We start from the raw sequence: 21984 nt of genomic DNA on the forward strand, positions 1-21984 counted from the left end.
AAAACTAAAGAATTTAATTAGGAGCCCCCTGCTTGGCAGAACGGAGGTTAACCCACTTCTATTTTCGTTCTAATTTTTGTATAATTTTTGTTTGTTTAAACACATGCAATACACGTGAGGACTCTGTCCACCTTTACTCGAGTATCGGAGGCATCAAGCTCAATTGAACACCCTGATGCTCGATTGATTGCTAGGATCAACCAAGCAAGCTCTCTCAACATTTATTAACCCATAGCTGCACCAGGACGTTACTGAAGTCCTGGTGCAGCTATGGGAGTTCAAAGGGGGTCGCGCGGCGACCCCCCTTCTTAACTGCTGCGATCCAGGGTGCGGCATGTAGCCCGGTATCACGGCTATTAGCGGGCACGGTCCGATCACCATGCCCAATAATTAAGTACTTAGAAGCAGCTGTCAAAGTTGACGGCTGCTTCTAAATACTTATTGTGCTTCATACCCGGTGGTCTAGTGGGGGGATCGCCCCTGCGGCGTGGCGATCCCTGCATCTGTTCCGGGCCGGGATCTGCGCGGTAATGGCGCTGATCCCACCTCGGCATTCTATTGCTTTTTCCTGCAGCAGCCAAAAGCATTAGAACACTGATCTCATTGATCTATGCTGTATAATATACAGCATAGATCTCTATGAGAGATCAGTGTGCATATACTAGAAGTCTCTCAGGGGGAATAACCCTAACCCCAGGGGGAATAACCCTTACTTCATGGGGAATAACCCTAACCCCAGGGGCAATAACCCTAACCCCAAAGGGAATAACCCTAACCCCAGGGGGGCTTCTAGTATATGTGTAAAGTAAAAAAAAAATGTCTTTTTAATAACACAAAACCCCCTCCTCTAATAAAAGTTTGAATCATCCCCCTTTCCCCATTTTATAAATAAAAATAAATAAATAAACAAACAAACATGTTTGGTATTGCCGCGTGCGTAATCGCCCGAACTATTAATTAATCACATTCCTGATCTTGCACTGTAACCGGCGTAAGCATAAAAAATTCCAAAGTGCAAAATTGCACATTTTTGGTCACATCAAATCTCAAAAAATTGTAATAAAAAGTGACCAAAAAGTCCTGTATGCACAATCAAGGTACCTATATAAAGAACACATCATGGCGCAAAAAATGACACCTCACACAGCCCCATAGAGCAAAGGATAAAAGCGTTATAAGCCTGGGAATGGAGCGATTTTAAGGAACATATATTTTGTTTAAAAGGTTTTAATTTTTTAAAAGCCATCAAATAAAATAAAAATTATACATGTTACATATCGTTGTAATCGTAACAACTTGAGGAACATGTATAACAACAACATTTTTTTTCTGGTTTCCCGGCACATTTTAGGCAAAAATTATGTCTGTTATAGCAAAGTACAATTAGTTGCGCCAAAAATAAGGGCTCATTTGGGTCTCTAGGTGGAAAAATGCAAGTGCTATGGCCTTATATATACACAAGGAGGAAAAAACAAAAGCACAAAAATGAAAACTGGCTGTGTCCCCTAAGGGTTAAAATATTACTATAAATGTTACCTAATAGCTTACTATACTGGTAGCTTTTTTACTACTGGAAGATAAAACTTGAAGTTCCTGGGTGGAGATCACTTTGTTATCATGTCAGCCGGCTTATCAGCCTGCTGTCTTCTAACTCAGTGAAGCCCTTCCTCGGGTGTCGGGGAAAGCTGGATCTAGTCCTGGGACACTGGGAGAAGTTTCCCTGGGCTGGATCCAGCTTTTCCTGGCACCCGGGGAGGAGCGGCACTAAGTTTGAAGGCAGCAGGCTGACAAGCCGACTGCCAAGATAACAAATCGCTTAGGTTTGTTGTTACTTTAAAGGGATCCCGTCTCCGTCACTGACTGACTGAGCGGACTTGAAACGTCACGTCTCAAGCCCGCGTCAGAGACTAGAAATCGGGCGGGCAGCAGGGACCGGAGTGCCGCGATATGGGACCCGCCGCTGGAACCAGAGAGGTGAGTGGACATCCCTGCCCTCAGCCACCTCCTCCCCGGCCAGATCGAAAAAAATACCCCCCGCCGGAGTACCCCTTTAAATTCGCTCATCCCTATTCCCGGGTTCTAATGTAACATCTGAAACAGAAGCCTCACCTACCGTGTGCCTTTTGTAATACTTTTGTAGTGTGGTGGTGGTGGGGGGAGGCTTCACTTCTTATTTTATTTATTTTTTATCCTTCCGGACTTTTATGTCATTTCTCAAGGGCAATTTCCTGATAAGGATACTGTTTATCAGATGGACCGTCTCTCTACCTAATTTTCTTTTGTCCAGTATTTTAAAAAAAAATGTTACTTGAACCAGACTAACACACACCATAATTTTCTTGGCTTACAAGCATATGAGTATTTTTTTTTTTCTTTTTAATAGAGTAGAGCCAAGACGTTATGATGAGATTAAGGCATTAAAGGCATTAGAACAAAACAAAACCTTTCGGTTTGAGTGCAATTTTGTTTAAAGCACTGCTTCAAACCCAACCAGGCAGCACGAGCCTATAAATCTGAGACAAAATAGAAACCGTCTGTAGAGGAGCAGATGGAAAATACCAGCTGTGACACATCCAGAGCTATTCTTCCAGTTTAAGACTTCTGCAAAGTAAAGCAATTCTTGTTCTGAACAGCAGAACCTCATCGCCCTTAAAAATAAGCATTCCCTTATCCATGGGGTATCCAGCATTTCTGACTACTAGGACTCTGTTATTTCACACAAGCAATAACATAATCTGTAATTTTTAAATAAACTATGCAAAACCATTTAGTGCGGTCTCATTTATGGTAAGTTCTTGGAAGGATCAGGATTTTCTGAGTATTAGAGGAGATTGCTATAATCAGATGATCAACCAGAAATTGTCCTTTTAGGATCAATCTAACAAGTTTCCTCTTTTCTTTTTGAATACATTCTCAAAATCTCAAGCTTTGCGCTGTCTGGTGTCTAGCCGATATTGGATACTGTTTAATATACTCGGACTACTGCATACAGCAATAAGTAAAAAGGAATAAAAATATTAGACGGTGAATCAGCATGGAATCTCATAAGCCTGTAGGCAGTGTTGGATGCCAGACGCACCTAAATGTTGTAGTCTTCTTTGGCTGTTATTCTTATTTGTATCTTTATTTTCCACTCTTAAACCTTGTGGCTATGTTGCCACTACGAGAACGTGCCCTCCTATATCAGGGAAAGGTGGCCATCTACTGATGATGTTGGCCGCTAATTATTGTCAGCCATCAATATTAACGTGGCCAGTTTTTCCTGCTATGATTCCGAAGTTGGAACATAGCTTAAGGGTGCGTTCACACCTACAGGATCTGCAGCAGATCTGCAGCAGATTTGATGCTATGTTCAGTTATTTAAATGAAATCTGCTGCAGAAAATCAGCTGCAGATCCTGTAGGTGTGAACGCACCATAAAGGTGTATTCCAGTTGTAAAAACCTATGCATGGGAGTAGAGGGGGGGGGGTTGGTTGCTCTGGGTGTGATCCCTGGGAACCCAGCGTTGACAAGAGTGGAAATCTATTGCTTTAGGAAGACTGTCATGGTTGAAACGGTGCATCTGATGGAATAAAGACAATGTTTGGAGTGGAATTATAGTGCTACCTCAAGGATCTTATGAATGTTGCACTGGACTACAGAATTCGTTCGTGGGTGAGGCGCAAATTCGAATTTTAATATAAAAGCAATATGATATATAAAGCCAAGTAGTTGTGCATACTAAATATATGGAAATAATGGGAATTCATCAACTGGGTTCACACCCAACCAAACCACTCCATTCATTGTCCATGGACATAGCTGAGTACAGCATTTAGTTATCTCAAGTGGCTCTATGGCGGGAGGGGGGGTTCAGTGGTAGGACCCTCCTGATCAAACGCTTATGCAAATTTTTTATTGTTGGAATACTTTTCTAGATATATTTATATCTATAACTGGCTTACGGACTTGTGAGATGTCTGTGGAGATGAAAATTCTATTGTATTCCTGAAAACAATAGCTAACACCTTCAGCTAATTTCTTTTAGTCCTTCTCGGGTTTTTCTCTTCCCAGTCTCAGGGTCACAGCTAGAGTGAAGTTGAATGATTGCTTTGAGCGTGATTAGATAGGGATGTGGTGTGGAGGCGCAAGATGAAGAGTTCTACAAACCCTATCCCTGCTCTGTTTCTGCCTGTCTTTCTTCAAATGGGTTATCCAGTGCTCCAACATTTTTAACATGTTGCTGGCACATTGCTAAATATAGCAAACATGTTATGCTTACTTCTCCGGCTCCCCCGGTGACCCGATGCATTCACCGGTATCCCCCGTTGTCTGTAGCCCCCTTTACTTTTGAGATGAGCCCAACTAAGGGGTCACAGCCTGCTCAGCCAATCACTGGCCGTGGCACTGTTCCATCCTAGTCAGTGATTGGCTGTGCAGGCTGTTATTCCTGAGATGGGCTCATCTCGAAAGTAATGGGGACTACAAACAGTGGGGGTCACAAGAGGCCGCTCTGTGTCTCTGGTGCCAGCGCTCGAGTGACGTCACTGGAGCACGGGCGCCAGGACAAGAGAAGAGCGGCCTCTTGTGCAGTGCGGCAACAAGAGGGGAAGAGAAGAGGTGAAGCCCGGACCCAGGTGAGTATAAGTTTTTTTTTTTTTTTAATGTTTATACTATATGGAAGAGGGAGCACAGGGGGAGCTATATAACTGGGGGAGCACACAGCTGGTGTGCTATATACTACTAGGGGAACACAGGAAGACTATATACTACTGGGAGCACAAAGCGTGGTCTATATACTACTGGGGGAGAGCACAGGAGGGCTATATGGGAGGGGAAGCACACAGGGAAGCTATATACTACTGGTAAGCACAAAGTGGAGGTCTATATACTACTGGGGGAGCGCACAGGGAGCTATATACTACTGAGGGAGCACACAAAGGGGCTATATACTCCTGGGGAAGTGCACAGGTGGACTATATACTACTCAGGGAGTGCACAGGGGTCTATATACTACTGGGGGAGCGCACAGGGGTCTATATACTACTGGGGGAGCAACAGTGGGGCTATATATTACTGGGGGGAGTGCACAGTTGTTGAGTACCCATGCTATAGAGCATTATATGCCCAATTAACATACAGTATGCCTATAAAGTGGTTCCTCAACTTACAATGGCCTCAGGTCACAATATTTACAAAACATATAATCGTCCTTTCTCGAACGTCATAACTGAAGACCAGGTTTAACATACAATGTTACAGACAGTCCGGATCTGCAGCAAATGTGAATATTTAGATGATCGACTAATACAAGCAGCCATTTTACTGGTATAAACCTTGTATTACTGAAGTATATGCAGTGATTGGCTGTCTAATATCTCCTCTCTACAGTATAGTGTGATACTACATGTCCTGTACTGTTGTGCGTGTCTAATATCTCCTCTCTACAGTATAGTGTGATACTAGATGGCCTATACTGCTGTGTGTGTCTAGTATCTCTTCTCTACAGTATAGTGTGATACTACATGTCCTGTACTGCTGTGTGTGTCTAGTATCTCCTCTCTACAGTATAGTGTGATACTACATGTCCTGTACTGCTGTGTGTCTAGTATCTCCTCTCTACAGTATAGTGTGATACTACATATCCTGTACTGCTGTGTGTGTCTAGTATCTCCTCTCTACAGTATAGTGTAATACTACATGTCCTGTACTGCTGTGTGTGTCTAGTATCTCCTCTCTACAGTATAGTGTGATACTACATGTCCTGTACTGCTGTGTGTGTCTAGTATTTCCTCTCTACAGTATAGTGTGATACTACATGTCCTGTACTGCTGTGTGTCTAGTATCTCCTCTCTACAGTATAGTGTGATACTACATGTCCTGTACTGCTGTGTGTGTCTGGTATCTCCTTTCTGCAGTATAGTGTGATACATGTGATACTACATGTCCTGTACTGCTGGGTGTCTAGTATCTCCTCTCTACAGTATAGTGTGATACTAGATGGCCTATACTGCTGTGTGTGTCTAGTATCTCCTCTCTACAGTATAGTGTGATACTACATGCCCTGTACTGCTGTGTGTGTGCGTCTAGTATCTCTTCTCTACAGTATAGTGTGATACTACATGCCCTGTACTGCTGTGTGTGTGTCTAGTATCTCTTCTCAACAGTATAGTGTGATACTACACATCCTGTACTGCTGTGTGTGTCTAGTATCTCCTCTCTACAGTACAGTGTGATACTACATGTCCTGTACTGCTGTGTGTGTGTCTAGTATCTCCTCTCTACAGTATAGTGTGATACTACATGTCCTGTACTGCTGTGTGTGTCTGGTATCTCCTCTCTACAGTATAGTGTGATACTACATGTCCTGTACTGCTGTGTTTGTGTCTAGTATCTCCTCTCTACAGTATAGTGTGATACTACATGTCCTGTACTGCTGTGTGTGTCTGGTATCTCCTCTCTACAGTACAGTGTGATACTACATGTCCTGTACTGCTCTTTACCTGTATCCGAATGAGCTGCCCCTTCGTGCCCCAGGTGAGAGCGGCTTTATTTAATTTTTTTAGGACCTTGCGTGATCTGTACAGGACCCTGAAAATAATCCGGTCCTCTACATAGTCATTTATAGTCCCAAGTAGCTCCCTCTGACTGCTGTATGTAAGGACTGGCTTTATCCTCATTAGTTTTTGGTTTATTTTCCTTTAAATCTTCATTTTTTTTTCTCATTTCGGGATGACATTTGGGGCTTCAGAACGAATTTCCAGTTTTCCAAAAAGTTTCGGTCTCAAGATACAATATTTTAACGTACAATGGTCGTCCTGGAACCAATTAATATTGTAACTTGAGGGACCACTGGAGTTCATATTCATATGAATATATATCAATGTTTATAGAGGTATCTCGGTGTATATCCAGTCAAACGTGCTTGTCTCACTATTTTGCTCAATTTGTATAACTGAATCATAAGCCTAAAATAGAAAAAAGTTAAGAGTAGATATGAGACCACTTTACTGATTGAGACGGCATAGGGTCAAATCTAATGCAGCCATTTTGCTTCAAAAAATGGACCGAGGTGTTCTTTATATCCCCTAATGCATCTTGGTGATCAAGAAACTTAAATTAAACTCTGTGTGTTTAATATCCGTCTATAAGGTTCTATAAAGTAAAAACTGTAGTTTGATATTTCAGCTGGTAAGCTTTGATGTACAAATATATTCGAATTTTACAAATTAAAGTAGGATCCTGTATTGACTCACAGACTATGGATCTAGAACATTTATTATATTGATTTTCCTATTGAACAGGCCAATTGTAATTTTAAAGTGTCACTGAAGTTAAAACTTTTAAAGTCTAAATTAAGAGAATACGTGAAAGGCTATGTTCACACAACGTTCTTTTTAAGTAAAGAGCGGACGCTGATTGCACTTGCCTCAACGTCCGTTCTTTACTGAAGTCAATGCAATGCCGCCCGCTGTGTTCGCACATCGTTATTCTAACGCCTGATCTTTAGAACGGGCGTTAGAATAATGTGCCTGTCAATTATTTCCGGACGCTGATCACTTAACAGCGTCCGGAAACATCAGCTGTTCACACAATGCGGCCGCACATTGCATTGGAGTGAATGGCTATTTGATTTGCGTGCACAGCCGCCGTTGCCCGCAAATCAATTGTGAAAAAAGAACGTGCCTGCAGCCGATACGGAGGTATCGGCTGCAGGAACGGGCTGAGTGCAGCCCGATGGCCGGCTGTTTAACAGCGTCCGTTGCTATGCAACAGACGCTGTTAAACGTTGTGTAAACCTAGCCTAACAAAGCAAATTTGCAATATACATTCATTATTATTATTATTATTATTATTATTTATTTTATTTTTCATTTTTTTATGCTGTAAAACAAAGCTATACTTACCAGAAATCCAGGTCCAGTCTCCTGAAGGAAGCTATATAAAAGTTATATTTACCAGAAATCCAGGTCCAGTCTCCTGAAGGAAGCTATATAAAAGTTATATTTACCAGAAATCCAGATCCAGTATCCTGAAGGCAGCTATTTAACAGCTATACTTACTGTATCCAGGTCCAGTCTCCTGAAGACAGCTATATAACAGCTATACATACTGTATCCAGGTCCAGTCTCCTGAAGGCTGCTATATAACAGCTATACTTACTGTATACAGGTCCAGTCTCTTGAAGACAGCTATATAACAGCTATACATACTGTATCCGGTTCCAATCTCCTGAAGGCTGCTATATAACAGCTATACTTACTTGTATCCAGGCCCAGTCTCCAGAAGGCAGCTATATAACAGCTATACTTACTGTATACAGGTCCAGTCTCTTGAAGACAGGTATATAACAGCTTTATGTACTGTATCTAGGTCCAGTCTCCTGAATGCTGCTATATAACAGCTATACATACTGTATCCAGGTCCAGTCTCCTGAAGGCTGCTATATAACAGCTATACTTACTTGTATCCAGGTCCAGTCTCTTGAAGACAGCTATATAACAACTATACTTACTTGTATCCAGGTCCAGTCTTAAGAAGGCAGCGATATATGAGTCTAAACACAGGAAGTGCAGTGTTTTCTATAATAACTAAAAATAAATAAATAAATAAATAAATAAATAATGTAAATTGCAGTTGCATATGAGGACCTGTCTGAGCCACAAGAGTCTGGACCAGTCACCTGCAGCTTTCTTTCTACGCCAATCAAGGCTGGAAGGGCAGGTTGAAGCTACTGGGTACCATTTTTAAATCCATGCTATCTTTTTGTGCAATAATAACCAATCACAGTGCAGGCTTTCTATCTTAACAAGCTCTGGCAAAATGGAAGATGAGCTGTGATTGCTTGCTGTTTGGTTTAAGGCAGTTTGATAAATGCGGCCCAGAGTCTTTTTTTATAAATATGACTGAGCTGCAGTACCAGAAAAAGCTCAAGTGTGGAGTTTTCCCCAAAGTAAGCAGCTATATTTTTTTTCATACAACCCTTTAACCCCTTAACGACATCGGGCGTAAATTTACGCCCTTGCAGCCTGGTACTTAACGCACCAGTGACCCGGAAAGCAATGGCGATTGGTGCTGTCCGAGATAGCACCAATCGCCATAAGTGTCCCCAACAAAGATGGCGTGTGTGCCACCCCCACGATCGCCGTGATAGGCCGGCCAGTACCGGCCGGCCCATCACGGCGATCTAACAGTTAAAAAGTGTCCGGCCGGGTTCTGCACCCCTCAGCTAGGTAGCTGAGGGGTGCAGAACAGGTGTGTGTGGTGCAGGTGTACCATACTCACCTGATCCTGGCCTCCGGAACGAAGATTTGCGGTCCCGCGCGTCCTCTTCTCCTCGTCGCCGCCACTTCCGGGTTTGTTCGGTCTTCGTCGGGAATCTTCGGCTCTTCGGGCTTTTCCGTCGCCCCCATCTTCGGCCATCTCCGCCAGCTCCATTCTACTGCCCCCTAGCGGCTGATCAGTGTATATTATACACTGATCATTTGCTTTGGGGTAAAAAGTTTTTGTTTTTTTTCCAATTTTTTTTTTCTTTTTATTCGCCCTAACGCCGCTGAGTGCTGATGAGCATCGCACGTAAGTGCGCCACTGATCAGCAACTCCACCTTTTTGGCGTAGTGGCGTTTTTCCCCCCTATATCCTACCGCCACTGTCTGCTGATAAGTGCCGCACATAAGTGCGGCATTTATCAGCAGCTTCTTTTTTGGCGTAGGTATATTTTTTCTTACTGTAAAAAAAACGTAAAAAAACACTACATTACACCACACTACACAAAATAAAGTTTTACACTACACCAGAACACATTTACATACCCCATATACTAGTCCAGGTATAAAGATGGCCCCCAGGGTGTTTTCGGTGTCGGACACATACGTTATCATTGCCTCCGACAATGAAACAGCCAGTGAGAATGAATGGGGAGATCCTTCGTTCCTCTATTCATCCTCATCATCCTCATCATCCAGTGACGTGTCTGGGGGTAGTGTAGCGTACGCTGCCCCCCAGACACGTCTTTTCCGCCAGTACCGTCCCAATAAGAGATGATGGTATGGCGTGAAATTCTCCAAACTGTGTGAGAGTACCTCAGGGTACACTTACAGATTTCGGGTACGTGCACACTGCGGAATGGCGAAGGATAACCCTTTGTGCATTCCGCAGCTGGCACCTGCCGGCGGACTGATGTGGGCGCGCGTCTCCACCCGTGTCATAGACTCCATTCTATGCACGGGCGTATTCCATCGTCCATCCAAAGAATGAACACGTTGGTCGGAGAGCGGAATCCGTCCGTGCATAGAATGGAGTCTATGACACGGACGGAGACGCACGCCTGCATCAGTCCGCCGGTGGGTGCCCGCTGCGGAATGCGTGAAGGGATATCTGTCGCGATTCTGCAGTGTGCACGTACCCTTAGAGTGTATGAAGGAAGGGACACCCGAATCCTGCATACCCCCCCCCCCCTTCCATCCTCGGAGTTAGTGGGAAGATCGTTTGGGAACCTGTACGGGGAACCTGTACGGGGATAACTTTTATACTAGCAACCCCCTCTTCTGGTCCCTCGCTGCCCGAGCTACTGTAGCTTGCGGCACGATCCGAAAATATCAGAGGCCGTAATAGAGCCCTAATATTTAGCAGCCATGGAGCGGCCCCAGCACTTCTGGATATGAAGGACCCCGTATCGCACCAGGGTAACATTTTCCAGGTGACGTCCCCCACACTGGAAAACAGGAGACCCCAGAAGAAGTGCAGAGTGTGGGGGGATTAGGAAGGACACAGGGGGATTAGGAAGGACACCATTTTCCAGTGTGACGCCTGTCCTGATCGCCCCGGCCTCTGCATACTGGATCGCTTCAAGGCGTACCACACGTCACTGGAGATCTACATTTTCTAAATTCTGTCCCTTATTCCTATTTCAGGGGTCACGTTGATCCGGGGATTATTCTGATCACCATTATGGAGTCGGGAAGGAATTTTTCCCAGTGATGAGGCTACTGTTGTCTGCCTCCCGTTTTTTTTTTGCCTTCCTCTGGATCAACACAGGTTGAATTTGATGGACACCTGTCATTTTCAACCTTATAAACTAATAATTGGCCTAATACCCCCAAATAAATTAGAATTGTCCTTTTTCCCCAGCTAAATAAGTATGGCCGCCTTTCCCATTAGAGGATGCCATGATGCAATTATGGAGCCTCTGTGCGGCCAGGACAGTAGAAACCCCCCACAAGTGACCCCATTCTGGAAACTACACCCCATAAGGAATCTAACAAGGGGGGCAGCAGGGATATGGCCCCCTGGTGACGGCCACATTTGGGACGTGAAAATGAAAAAAAAATGGTATTTTTTATTTTCCTGGCACATGTTCGACAAATTTGCCCGTCACTAGTGGGGTCCATATGCTCACTGTACCCCTTGTTAGATTCCTTATGGGTTGTAGTTTCCATAGTGGGGTCACTTGTGGGGGGTTTCTACTGTTCTGGCAGCACAGGAGCTTTGTAATGGCGACATGGCCTCCATCCTCCATTCCAGCCTCTAAATGGTGCTCTGTCCCTTTGGTGGCTTACCCTGTGCCCATATGGCACATTATGTCCACATGTGGGGTATTTTCGTACTCAGGGGAAAGTGAAAAAATGAAAAATTTCACTTTCACGTCACATTGTTCCACATTTGTGCCCGTCACCAGTGGGGTCCATATGCTCACTGCCCCCCTTGTTAGATTTCTTGAGGGGTGCAGTTTCCAGAATGGGGTCACTTGTGGGGGGTTTTCAGTGTTTTGGCAGCACGAGGGCTCTGTAAATGCGACATGGCGTTCATCATCCTTTCTGGCTGAATCCAGCCTCCAAAATCCAAATGGCGCTCCTTCCCTTTGGAGGCTCGTCCTGCGCCCACATGGCGCTTTATGTCCACATTTCAGGTATTTCTGTACTCGGGAGAAACTGCGCTACACGCTTTGTGTTTTTTTTTCCTTTTATCCCATTGTGAAAATGAAAAATTGAAGGCTAGAACAACATTATAGTGTAAAAAATAAATTTTTCTTTTTTCATGCTACATTGTTCTGAAAATCTGTGAAGCACCTGTGGGGTCCAGATGCTCACCGCACCCCTTGTTACATTCCTTGAGGGGTCTAGTTTTCTAAATGGTGTCTCTTTAGGGATGTTTTTTAGGTTTTGGCACCCCAGAGCCTCTGCCAACCTGAAGTGGTACGGTCAGAAATGACCAAATATAACGGAGGCGTTGAAATTCACTAGGCACTCCTTTATATCTGAGGCTTGTGGTTGCGTCAAATAGCGCATTAGGGCCATATATGGGGTATTTCTATAAACTACAGAAACGGGACAATCAATATTGGGGTGAATTTCTCTGGTAATAAGTTTATAAATATGAAAAATATTGGATTACAATAAAATCTCTGCACAGAAAATTAAAATTTTCAAATTTCTTACACACTTAGCTTTTATTTCTGTGACTCCCCTAAAGGGTTAAAACACTTTCTGGATGTGCTTTTGCAGAGTTTGGGGGGTGCAGTTTCTGAAATGGGGTGCTTTGTGGGGCTTTCTAACATACAGGCCCCTCAAATACACTTTAAACCTGAACAGGTCCCTAAAAATATCTGATTTTGAAATTTTACAGAAAATTTGTAAATTTGCTGCTTATGTTTTAAGCTTTCTATTGTCTAAAAAAAATGAAAGATAGTTTAATAAATGCCGCCAACATAAAGTAGACATGTTGCTAATGCTATTTGATATATAATTTATGTGGTATAACCACTTTCTGTATAAGCAAAAAAGTTTCAAAGTTGGAAAAATGCATTTTTTCTCAATTTTTCACGTTATTTGGGTTTTTTTCATAAATATTCGTTATAAATATCGACTCCAATTTAACAGAAATGTAAAGTTCAATATGTCACGAGAAAACAATCTCAGAATCAGCCGGATAGGTAAAAGCATCCCGAAGTTATTAATGACTAAAGTGACACTGGTCATTTTCTTAAATTTTGTCTCTGTCATTAAGGCCATTTCAGGCTCTGTCCTTAAGGGGTTAAAGGATTTGCACACACGGTAATTCACTAGTGTAACGTTGTCAACGAACCCACTGTGATTATTTGGTATGTCTTAGAGATAGAGATGAGCAAATCAATCTAAACGAAGCTCCCTATCGCTTCACCCTGGGTGCAAAGGGAAAAGCTGGATCCAATCCTGGGAAACTGGGAGAAGTTTCCCAGTATTGAATCCAGCTTTTCCCAGCATCCTGGGGGAAGTGGCAGGAAGCGAAGCAGCGCTGAAACGCCTGAGGTATGATGAGCGGAGTCAGTCATTCCCTGACTCACAGCAATCTCTGTCCAGGCAGCTCAATTTTAAACTGGAAAATTTTTCACTGGAGTAGCCCTTTATGTCTATGGTGCTGCCTGGACAGAGATGATTCACAGCAGTGTATTGCACTGCACCTAAATCATTTATCTGATCAGTGGTGGTCCCAGCAGACCACCAAATTTTTTACATGTCCCAAACTTTTTACATGTCCCTTTTTGACATGTAAGTTTTTTTTTTATTATTATTATTATTATTATTATTATTATTATGAATGGAAGGGCAGCTTTTTCCATTTTCCATTTTCGGCATCAGATTCCCGCTGTCTGCCCGCTCCGTGCAGCGGGTGGATACAGCGGGAGGACCACCTGGTAAACCCTCCCGCTGTATCCACCCTCTCCACGGACCGGGCAGTCAGCAGGAATCATTTCCGAGAGTTCGGGTTCGTACGAACCCGAACCGAAGCAGGTTCGGACCATCCCTAGTTAGAACCCTGTCTCCATCTATGATAGGATATCATAGGTATTACAGGGCTTGGAGAATTCTAACAGCTGCCTTGCTTTTACTCTGTCTCCTTAGTTTTCAGTATAATAGGAACTGCTGATTTATGCAGAAAAAGTAAACTTCTCTTTTTAATATTTTACAGTATTGGAGAGTGAAAAATGTATCTGTCCTTTCAGAGAAATAATTATAAACCCTCTTTAGACAATTGTAGATGCAAGTTCTATTATTTATCGCCTCTAAGCCTGCTGAGTGGACATGCTGTACCTGCTATCATGTAAGAGTTGTGTTTTGCTTTTGTTGTTGTACTTGGGGGGGGGGGGGGGGGGACATTTAGTTTTGTTGCACCGCTGGCATATGCTAGGGAGAAGGCACAGATCTGTCCCGTCTCCCGGGCATACGCCTGCCATATCCTCCGTTTGCCTGATGGGCGGGTGGTGGGGAAAGGGGGTTGGCAAGGTGGCATCCTTCCGCGCCTGATATACCATGATTTGCACCTTAAAATGATGTCAGAAATCTAGATATCTTAAGTTCTACAAGTCTATGGACTTGCACGCAGCAGAATAAAAATCGACTGTGAGAATAGAGCATCATAGGCTTTCATGATTATCAGTTTGGCAGCAGATTTCACTGCAAGAAACTCACAGCGTGAAATCTGATGCGATACAGTACATGTCGATGTCCCTTAAGAGAAACCATGATGGTAGTCCATGACAAATTCCATTTACTTAAATTTAAGTGGTTGTCCAAGCAAAATCAACTTTGCCCCTATCCACAGCATAAGGAAAAAGTAAGAGATTGCGAAGGGTCCTACCTCCGTACCCACCTCTGATCTCCGTATCAGGTCCCGACTTATATGGAGGTGCTGGAGAGAGCAGAGTACAGTGGTCTTTCAGCTTACTCTGTCCTTTCTGGCTGCTTAGAGGCGAGGGTCACATGCCATACCTATGGCTCTATTCTTAACCGAGAAGCCATGGCCAGGTGCGTAGCTAATGTCTCTTGGGCCCTGGTGCCCAAGAGGTCAACTTCGGCCCCCCCCTTTCTTGATGCTATTGGTAGATATATATATCAAGACTGATATTACCAATAATACCAGTATATAGAAAATATTATCACCATACATATTACCACCATACTGTTACTAACCAAATCCTGTTTACTGAGACCAATATTGCCAAAATTACCAGTACACAAGGGGAAATATCAACGCCACACCACAACCATCACCACCATATTGTTACTGACCAAATCCAGTGTACTAAATCCTATAGAACACAGTACCAGATAACAAATAATTCCACCACATACTGACTACCACCACATACTAACACCCTGCTCCTACTGACTAATACCACCACAAACTGACTAACACCACCACATACTAACACCACCACATACTGACTAATAACACCACATACTGACTAACATCAGCGCTGCTATTGAACACCACCACATACTGACTAACACCACTGCTGCTATTGAATAAAATCCTCTGTACATAGACCAATATCACTTCATACAGTCATATAGAGTTGGACGCACTGTACACAGGCTCTATACACCATATACGTTACAGTGCAGTTATATCAAGTGACTCACAGGGGGCGTCTTCTCTGATCAGAGTTGTTCCCTTTCCATCTTCTTCATCTGCCCTGGCCCATTATGAGAACTTCTCCGAGCCACAAATCCACAGAATCTGCCAGACAAACATATTAGGCTCCTCACTCCTCACCATCCCCATCTCTCTACACACTGCACATCTGTATTGGCCCCTTTACACCCTCATTTATTAGGTAGCCCTGACACTATGTGATCCCCCTTATAGTACATGCCCTATTGTATACACCCCCCGTGTAGTCCACTTTATAGATGGCCCCCCAATGTTCCCCCTGTGTTGTCCCTCTTATAGATGCCCCCCATGTTATTTCCCATATAGATGCCCCCCCCATGTTATCACCCATATAGATGGCCCCCATTTTATCACCCTTACAGATGCCCCCCATGTTGTCCCCTCCTCCGGCCCCTCCATCACCATACTACTACCCCTTTCATCCTCCTTCCCCTCCATAATCATACTACAACCACCTCCATCATAATACTACTACCCCTTCATCCTCCTGCCCTTTCATCATCATAACACAACACCCTTCATCATCCTCTTGTTCCTTCATAATCATACCACTACACCCCTCATCATCCTCTTGTTCCTTCATCATCCTCTTGTTCCTTCATCATCATACCACTACACCCCTCATCATCCTCTTGTTCCTTCATCATCCTCTTGTTCCTTCATCATCATACCACTACACTCCTCATCATCCTCTTGTTCCTTCATCATCCTCTTGTTCCTTCATCATACCACTACACCCCCCATCATCCTCTTGTTCATTCATCATCACACCACTACATCCTCATCATCCTCTTGTTCCTTCATCATCATACCACTACACCCCCCATGATCCTCTTGTTCCTTCATCATCATACCACTACACCCCCCATCATCCTCTTGTTCATTCATCATCATACCACTACACCCCTCATCATCCTCTTGCTCCTTCATAATCATACCACAACTCCCCTCATCATCTTCTTGTTCCTTCATCATCATACCACGACACCCCTCATCATCCTCTTGTTCCATCATCATACCACTACACCCCTCATAATCCTCTTGTTCCTTCATCATCATCATCATCATCATCATCATCATCATCATACCACTACACCCCTCATCATTCTCTTGTTCCTTCATCATCATCATCATAATCATCATCATCATCATACCACTACACCCCTCATCATCCTCTTGTTCCTTTATCATCATATCACTACACCCCTCATAATCCTCTTGTTCCTTCATCATCATCATCATCATTATCATCATCATACCACTACACCCCTCATCATCCTCTTGTTTTTTCATCATCATCATCATCATCATCATCATCATCATCATCATCATCATCATACCACTACACCCCTCATAATCCTCTTGTTCCATCATCATACCAATACACCATGGTGTACACGATGGTGGGTATAGAGGTCGGACCCCCTTGCAATCACTTACTTTTCCGTTATCCTGGGGATAGGGGAAAAGTTGATTTGGCCTGGCCAACCTCTTTAAAATGTCACTGTTGTAATTTTTTTTTTTTTTTTTTAAATCAATAGTTCAGGCAATTTTCAAGAAGCTTTGTTATTGGGTTTATTAGGCAAATCTGCCATTATCTGCATTCAAAAAGACTTTCCCCAGGTCCCCCCACCCATTTTCTCTCTCATTCACTGCTCGTTATCAGAAAATCTCAACTCTTTTACATCTGTTGAGCCCTGTGTAAGGGGGGAGAGGGAAGAGGGGAGGGGGGAGGAGATAGATTAGTCGCTAGCAGAGAGCAGAGAACAAAGGATTACACAGTGGGACCTAGGTGAAAGCGGTAGTCAGAGGTCAGAGAGGTCAGTGCTGAGTTCAGAGGAGATAACCTGGTGATGTAGCTGTAAATTAACTCTTTATTGTCGTGTTTTGGTGCCTCATCTCCCTCCACCCTTCCCCTCTCCGTAGACAACCATGAAGACAGTGGGGAAGAGCTTCAAACTGCTTTTTCATGATAAAAATGCATTTTTTGGCTAATAAACCCAATTACAAAGTTTCTTCAAATCACCTGTACTATTGATTTCTGCAAAAAAAGAAAATTAAACAACAATGACACTTTAACCCCTAGACAACCTAGGACATACCGGTACGTCCTGGAAGTCTGTGCCCAGACGACCCTGGATGTACCAGTACGTCCTGAGCTATGAAGCGCGCTCTGGAGCGGAGTGCGCTTCATAGCAGGTGGGGGCCGGCTGCAATCAGCAGCCAGCACCTCACCGTTAATGACACGCTGCAGCGATCGTTTAAGTGTAAGTGACTGCGGGGGTCCTGATCATTAAAACGGACCGCCGGAGGTCTCTCACCTGCATCTGCACGGTCCGATCGGCGCTCTGGTCAGGCTCAGGTCTGCACAGGTAGGCTCAATGAGCAGAGCGCCGATAACACTGATCAATGCTATGCCTATGGCATGTAAAATGTATTAAAAAAAAAAAAAAGTTAAAACCACTAACACACTACCCCAAAACCCCTCCCCCAATAAAAGTTTAAATCACCCCCTTCCCCATTATATAAATAAAACATATAAAAATAAATAAATAAACATATAATGTACCGTAGAGTGCGTAATTGTCCGATCTATTAAAATATAACAAGCGTCATTGCGAACGGTGAACGGCGTACACGGAAAGAGGGAAAAAAGTGCGAGGATTACCGATTTTATATTACTATATATATATTATAAAAAATGATTAAAACGTCCGATCTTAACAAATATGGTATTAGTAAAAACTAAAGATCATAGCGGAAAAAATGACACCCCATACAGCCCCATAGGTGAAAAAATAAAACTGTTATAAGCGTCACAATAGGCCGTCACAATTATTTTATTAATAATTAATTGCCAAAAAAAAAGGATTTCATTAAAAAAATATATATATAATATTAGAGAATCTGTGTAAACCTGCGTATGGTTGTGTTCGGACTGTCCTATAGAGTAATAGTATCATGTCGCTTTTACCATATAGTGCATTACGTAGACACAGGAACCCCCCAACTGTAGCAGATTATAATGGGTCAGTTTCGGGCGGCAGCCCGGGGCCCTGAACTCCTGGGGGGCCCATGGCCACTCAAACAAAAACAAATACTTTCAGTGGTGTATTGTCTCCTGGATACAGTTGTGCCATAATTTGCAAAAAACTGCTTTTTTAACACGATTTAGAACAAATGATTGCATCATGACATTATCTATCCTGTACTACCAACACCACGCTAGTGCTGCCATAGTTACAGTGGGCCCCCCCAGAACTGGTGAACAGCCTGGGACCTATGGTAAAGTTAATCCACCCCTGGTCTTGTCCATGAAAGCCGCACCTCACACCACACATGGCCGCCCATACCGCAGGGAACATCACAGCTATGGGGTCCACCTATACTGCAGGGGACATCACAGCAATGGGGTCCACCCATACTACAGGGGACATCACAGGGCCATGGGGTATGCCCATACTACAGGGGACATCACATGGCTATGGGGTCCGCCCATGCGGCAGGGGCCTTCACAGCAATGGGGTCCGTCCATACTACAGGGGACATCACAGCAATGGGGTCCACCCATACTACAGGGGACATCACATGGCTATGGGGTCCGCCCATGCGGCAGGGGCCTTCACAGCAATGGGGTCCGTCCATACCGCAGGGGACATCACAGGGCTGTAGGGTCTGCCCATACTACAGGGAACATCACAGCCATGGGGTCCGCCCATACTGCAGAGGCCATCACAGCTATGGGGACACCCATTCTACAGGGGACATCACAGCTATGGGGTCCGTTCATACTACAGGGGACATCACAGGGCTATGGAGTCCGCCTATACTACAGGGGACAACACAGCTATGGGGTCCGCCCATACCGCAAGAGACCTCACAGGGCTATGGGGTCCGCCCATACTACAGGGGACATCACAGCTAAGGGGTCTGCCCATACTACAGGGGACATCACAGGGCTATAGGGTCCACCATGGCCAATGGCAGCTGGACCCCCTAATGGCAGAAGTCAGCAGGATTTCCAGATCTCATCTGTGTCTGGTCCTGCAGCAGATTATAATGGGTCAGTTTCGGGCAGCAGCCCGGGGCCCTGAGCTCCTGGGGGGCCCATGGCCACCCAAACAAATCAATACTTTCAGTGGTGTATTGTCTCCTGGATACAGTTGTGCCATGATTTGCAAAAAACTGCTGCTTTTTTAACACGATTTAGAACAAATGAAGGCATCATGACATTATCTATCCTGTACTATCAACACCACGCTAGTGCTGCCATAGTAACAGTGGGGTGTGGGGGCCCAGAACTGGTAAACAGCCCGGGTAAAGTTAATCCACCCCTGCCCCCCAAACGTTACCATATTGCATTCTTTTTTTTACGATTTCACCTATTTATATCTTCATCTATATCATAAAAATCAAAGTCTGTCTGTCTGTCTGTCCTTCTGTCTGTCTGTCTGTCTGTCCTTCTGTCTGTCTGTCCTCTATAGACTTCCAAACGCCTGAACCGTTTGACCCCAATTTTGGCACACAGATACATTGGGTGCCCGGGAAGGTTATTGCGAAGGTCCCGTCCCCGCCAGATGTACAGGAGGGGAGGGGGAGGGGAAAGAGCGCCCCATAGAGATGAATGGGAAAATCTCCTCACTGCAAACACAGGTGATATAATTAGCTGCAGCAGACACGGCAGTTGGAGCCTTAGCAACCAATAGGATTACTGCTTTCATTTTCACAAGGAGCAATGGTTGCTAGGGAAGCTGCCTCACAACATCCACAGTAATAACTGGTAGACCCCCTACTCCATCTATACAGTACATGTATATACAGGGACCCCTACTCCATCTATACAGTACATGTATACAGGACCCCCTACTCCATCCATACAGTATATATATATATACAGGGCCCCCTACTCCATCTATACAGTACATGTATATACAGGGCCCCCTACTCCATCCATACAGTACATGCATACACAGGGCCCCCTACTCCATCTATACAGTACATGTATACAGGACCCCCTACTCCATCTATACAGTAAATGTGTATACAGGACCCCCTACTCCATCTATACAGTATATGTATATACAGGACCCCCTACTCCATCCATACAGTACAGGTATATACAGGGCCCCCTACTTCATCTATACAGTACAGGTATATACAGGGCCCCCTACTCCATCCATACAGTACATGTATATACAGGGCCCCCTACTCCATCTATACAGTACATGTATATACAGGGCCCCCTACTCCATCTATACAGTACAGGTATATACAGGGCCCCCTACTCCATCTATACAGTACAGGTATATACAGGGCCCCCTACTCCATCTATACAGTACATGTATACAGGACCCCCTACTCCATCTATACAGTACAGGTATATACAGGGCCCCCTACTCCATCCATACAGTACAGGTATATACAGGGCCCCCTACTCCATCCATACAGTACAGGTATATACAGGGCCCCCTACTTCATCTATACAGTACAGGTATATACAGGGCCCCCTACTCCATCCATACAGTACATGTATATACAGGGCCCCCTACTCCATCTATACAGTACATGTATATACAGGGCCCCCTACTCCATCTATACAGTACAGGTATATACAGGGCCCCCTACTCCATCTATACAGTACAGGTATATACAGGGCCCCCTACTCCATCTATACAGTACATGTATACAGGACCCCCTACTCCATCTATACAGTACAGGTATATACAGGGCCCCCTACTCCATCCATACAGTACATGTATATACAGGGCCCCCTACTCCATCCATACAGTACATGTATATACAGGGCCCCCTACTCCATCTATACAGTACATGTATATACAGGGCCCCCTACTCCATCCATACAGTACATGTATACACAGGGCACAACAGGTATACCAAACTGTGACTGGATAACACTGCCACACCAGACCTGACCAATACCGCCATACTGTGACTGGATAACACTGCCACACCAGACCTGACCAATATCGCCATACTGTGACTGGATAACACTGTCATACCAGACCTGACCAATACCGCCATACTGTGACTGGATAACACTGTCATATAAGACCTGACCAATACCGCCATACTGTGACTGGATAACACCGCCACACCAGACCTGACCAATACCGCTATACTGTGCTGGATAACACTGCCATAACAGACCTGACCAATACCGCCATACTGTGCTGGATAACACTGTCATACCAGACCTGACCAATACCGCCATACTGTGCTGGATAACACTGCCATACCAGACCTGACCAATACCGGCAAACTGACTGGGTAACACCGCCACACCAGACCTGACCAATACCGCCATACTGTGACTGGATAACACCATCATATCAGACCTGACCAATACTGCCATACTGTGACTGGATAACACCGCTATACCAGACCTGACCAATACCACCATACCATGACTGAATAACACCGCCACACCAGACCTGACCAATACCGCCATACTGTGACTGGATAACACCGCCATACCAGACATGACCAATACCTACACACTGTGACTGAATAACACTGCCATACGGGTAAATACAGGACACTGCAGGTATACA

At 44.4% G+C, this 21984-nt stretch overlaps 1 protein-coding gene across 1 annotated transcript in view; it reads left to right on the forward strand.

Moving 5' to 3' along the window:
- TMEM132C (transmembrane protein 132C) overlaps positions 1 to 21984 on the forward strand; it is a 431549-nt gene that overhangs the window by 196246 nt on the left and 213319 nt on the right. The gene's annotated exons all lie outside the window — the stretch shown is intronic.

Source organism: Dendropsophus ebraccatus, chromosome 3 (assembly GCF_027789765.1).
Source record: "Dendropsophus ebraccatus isolate aDenEbr1 chromosome 3, aDenEbr1.pat, whole genome shotgun sequence".
Classification (NCBI taxonomy): Eukaryota; Metazoa; Chordata; class Amphibia; order Anura; family Hylidae; genus Dendropsophus; species Dendropsophus ebraccatus.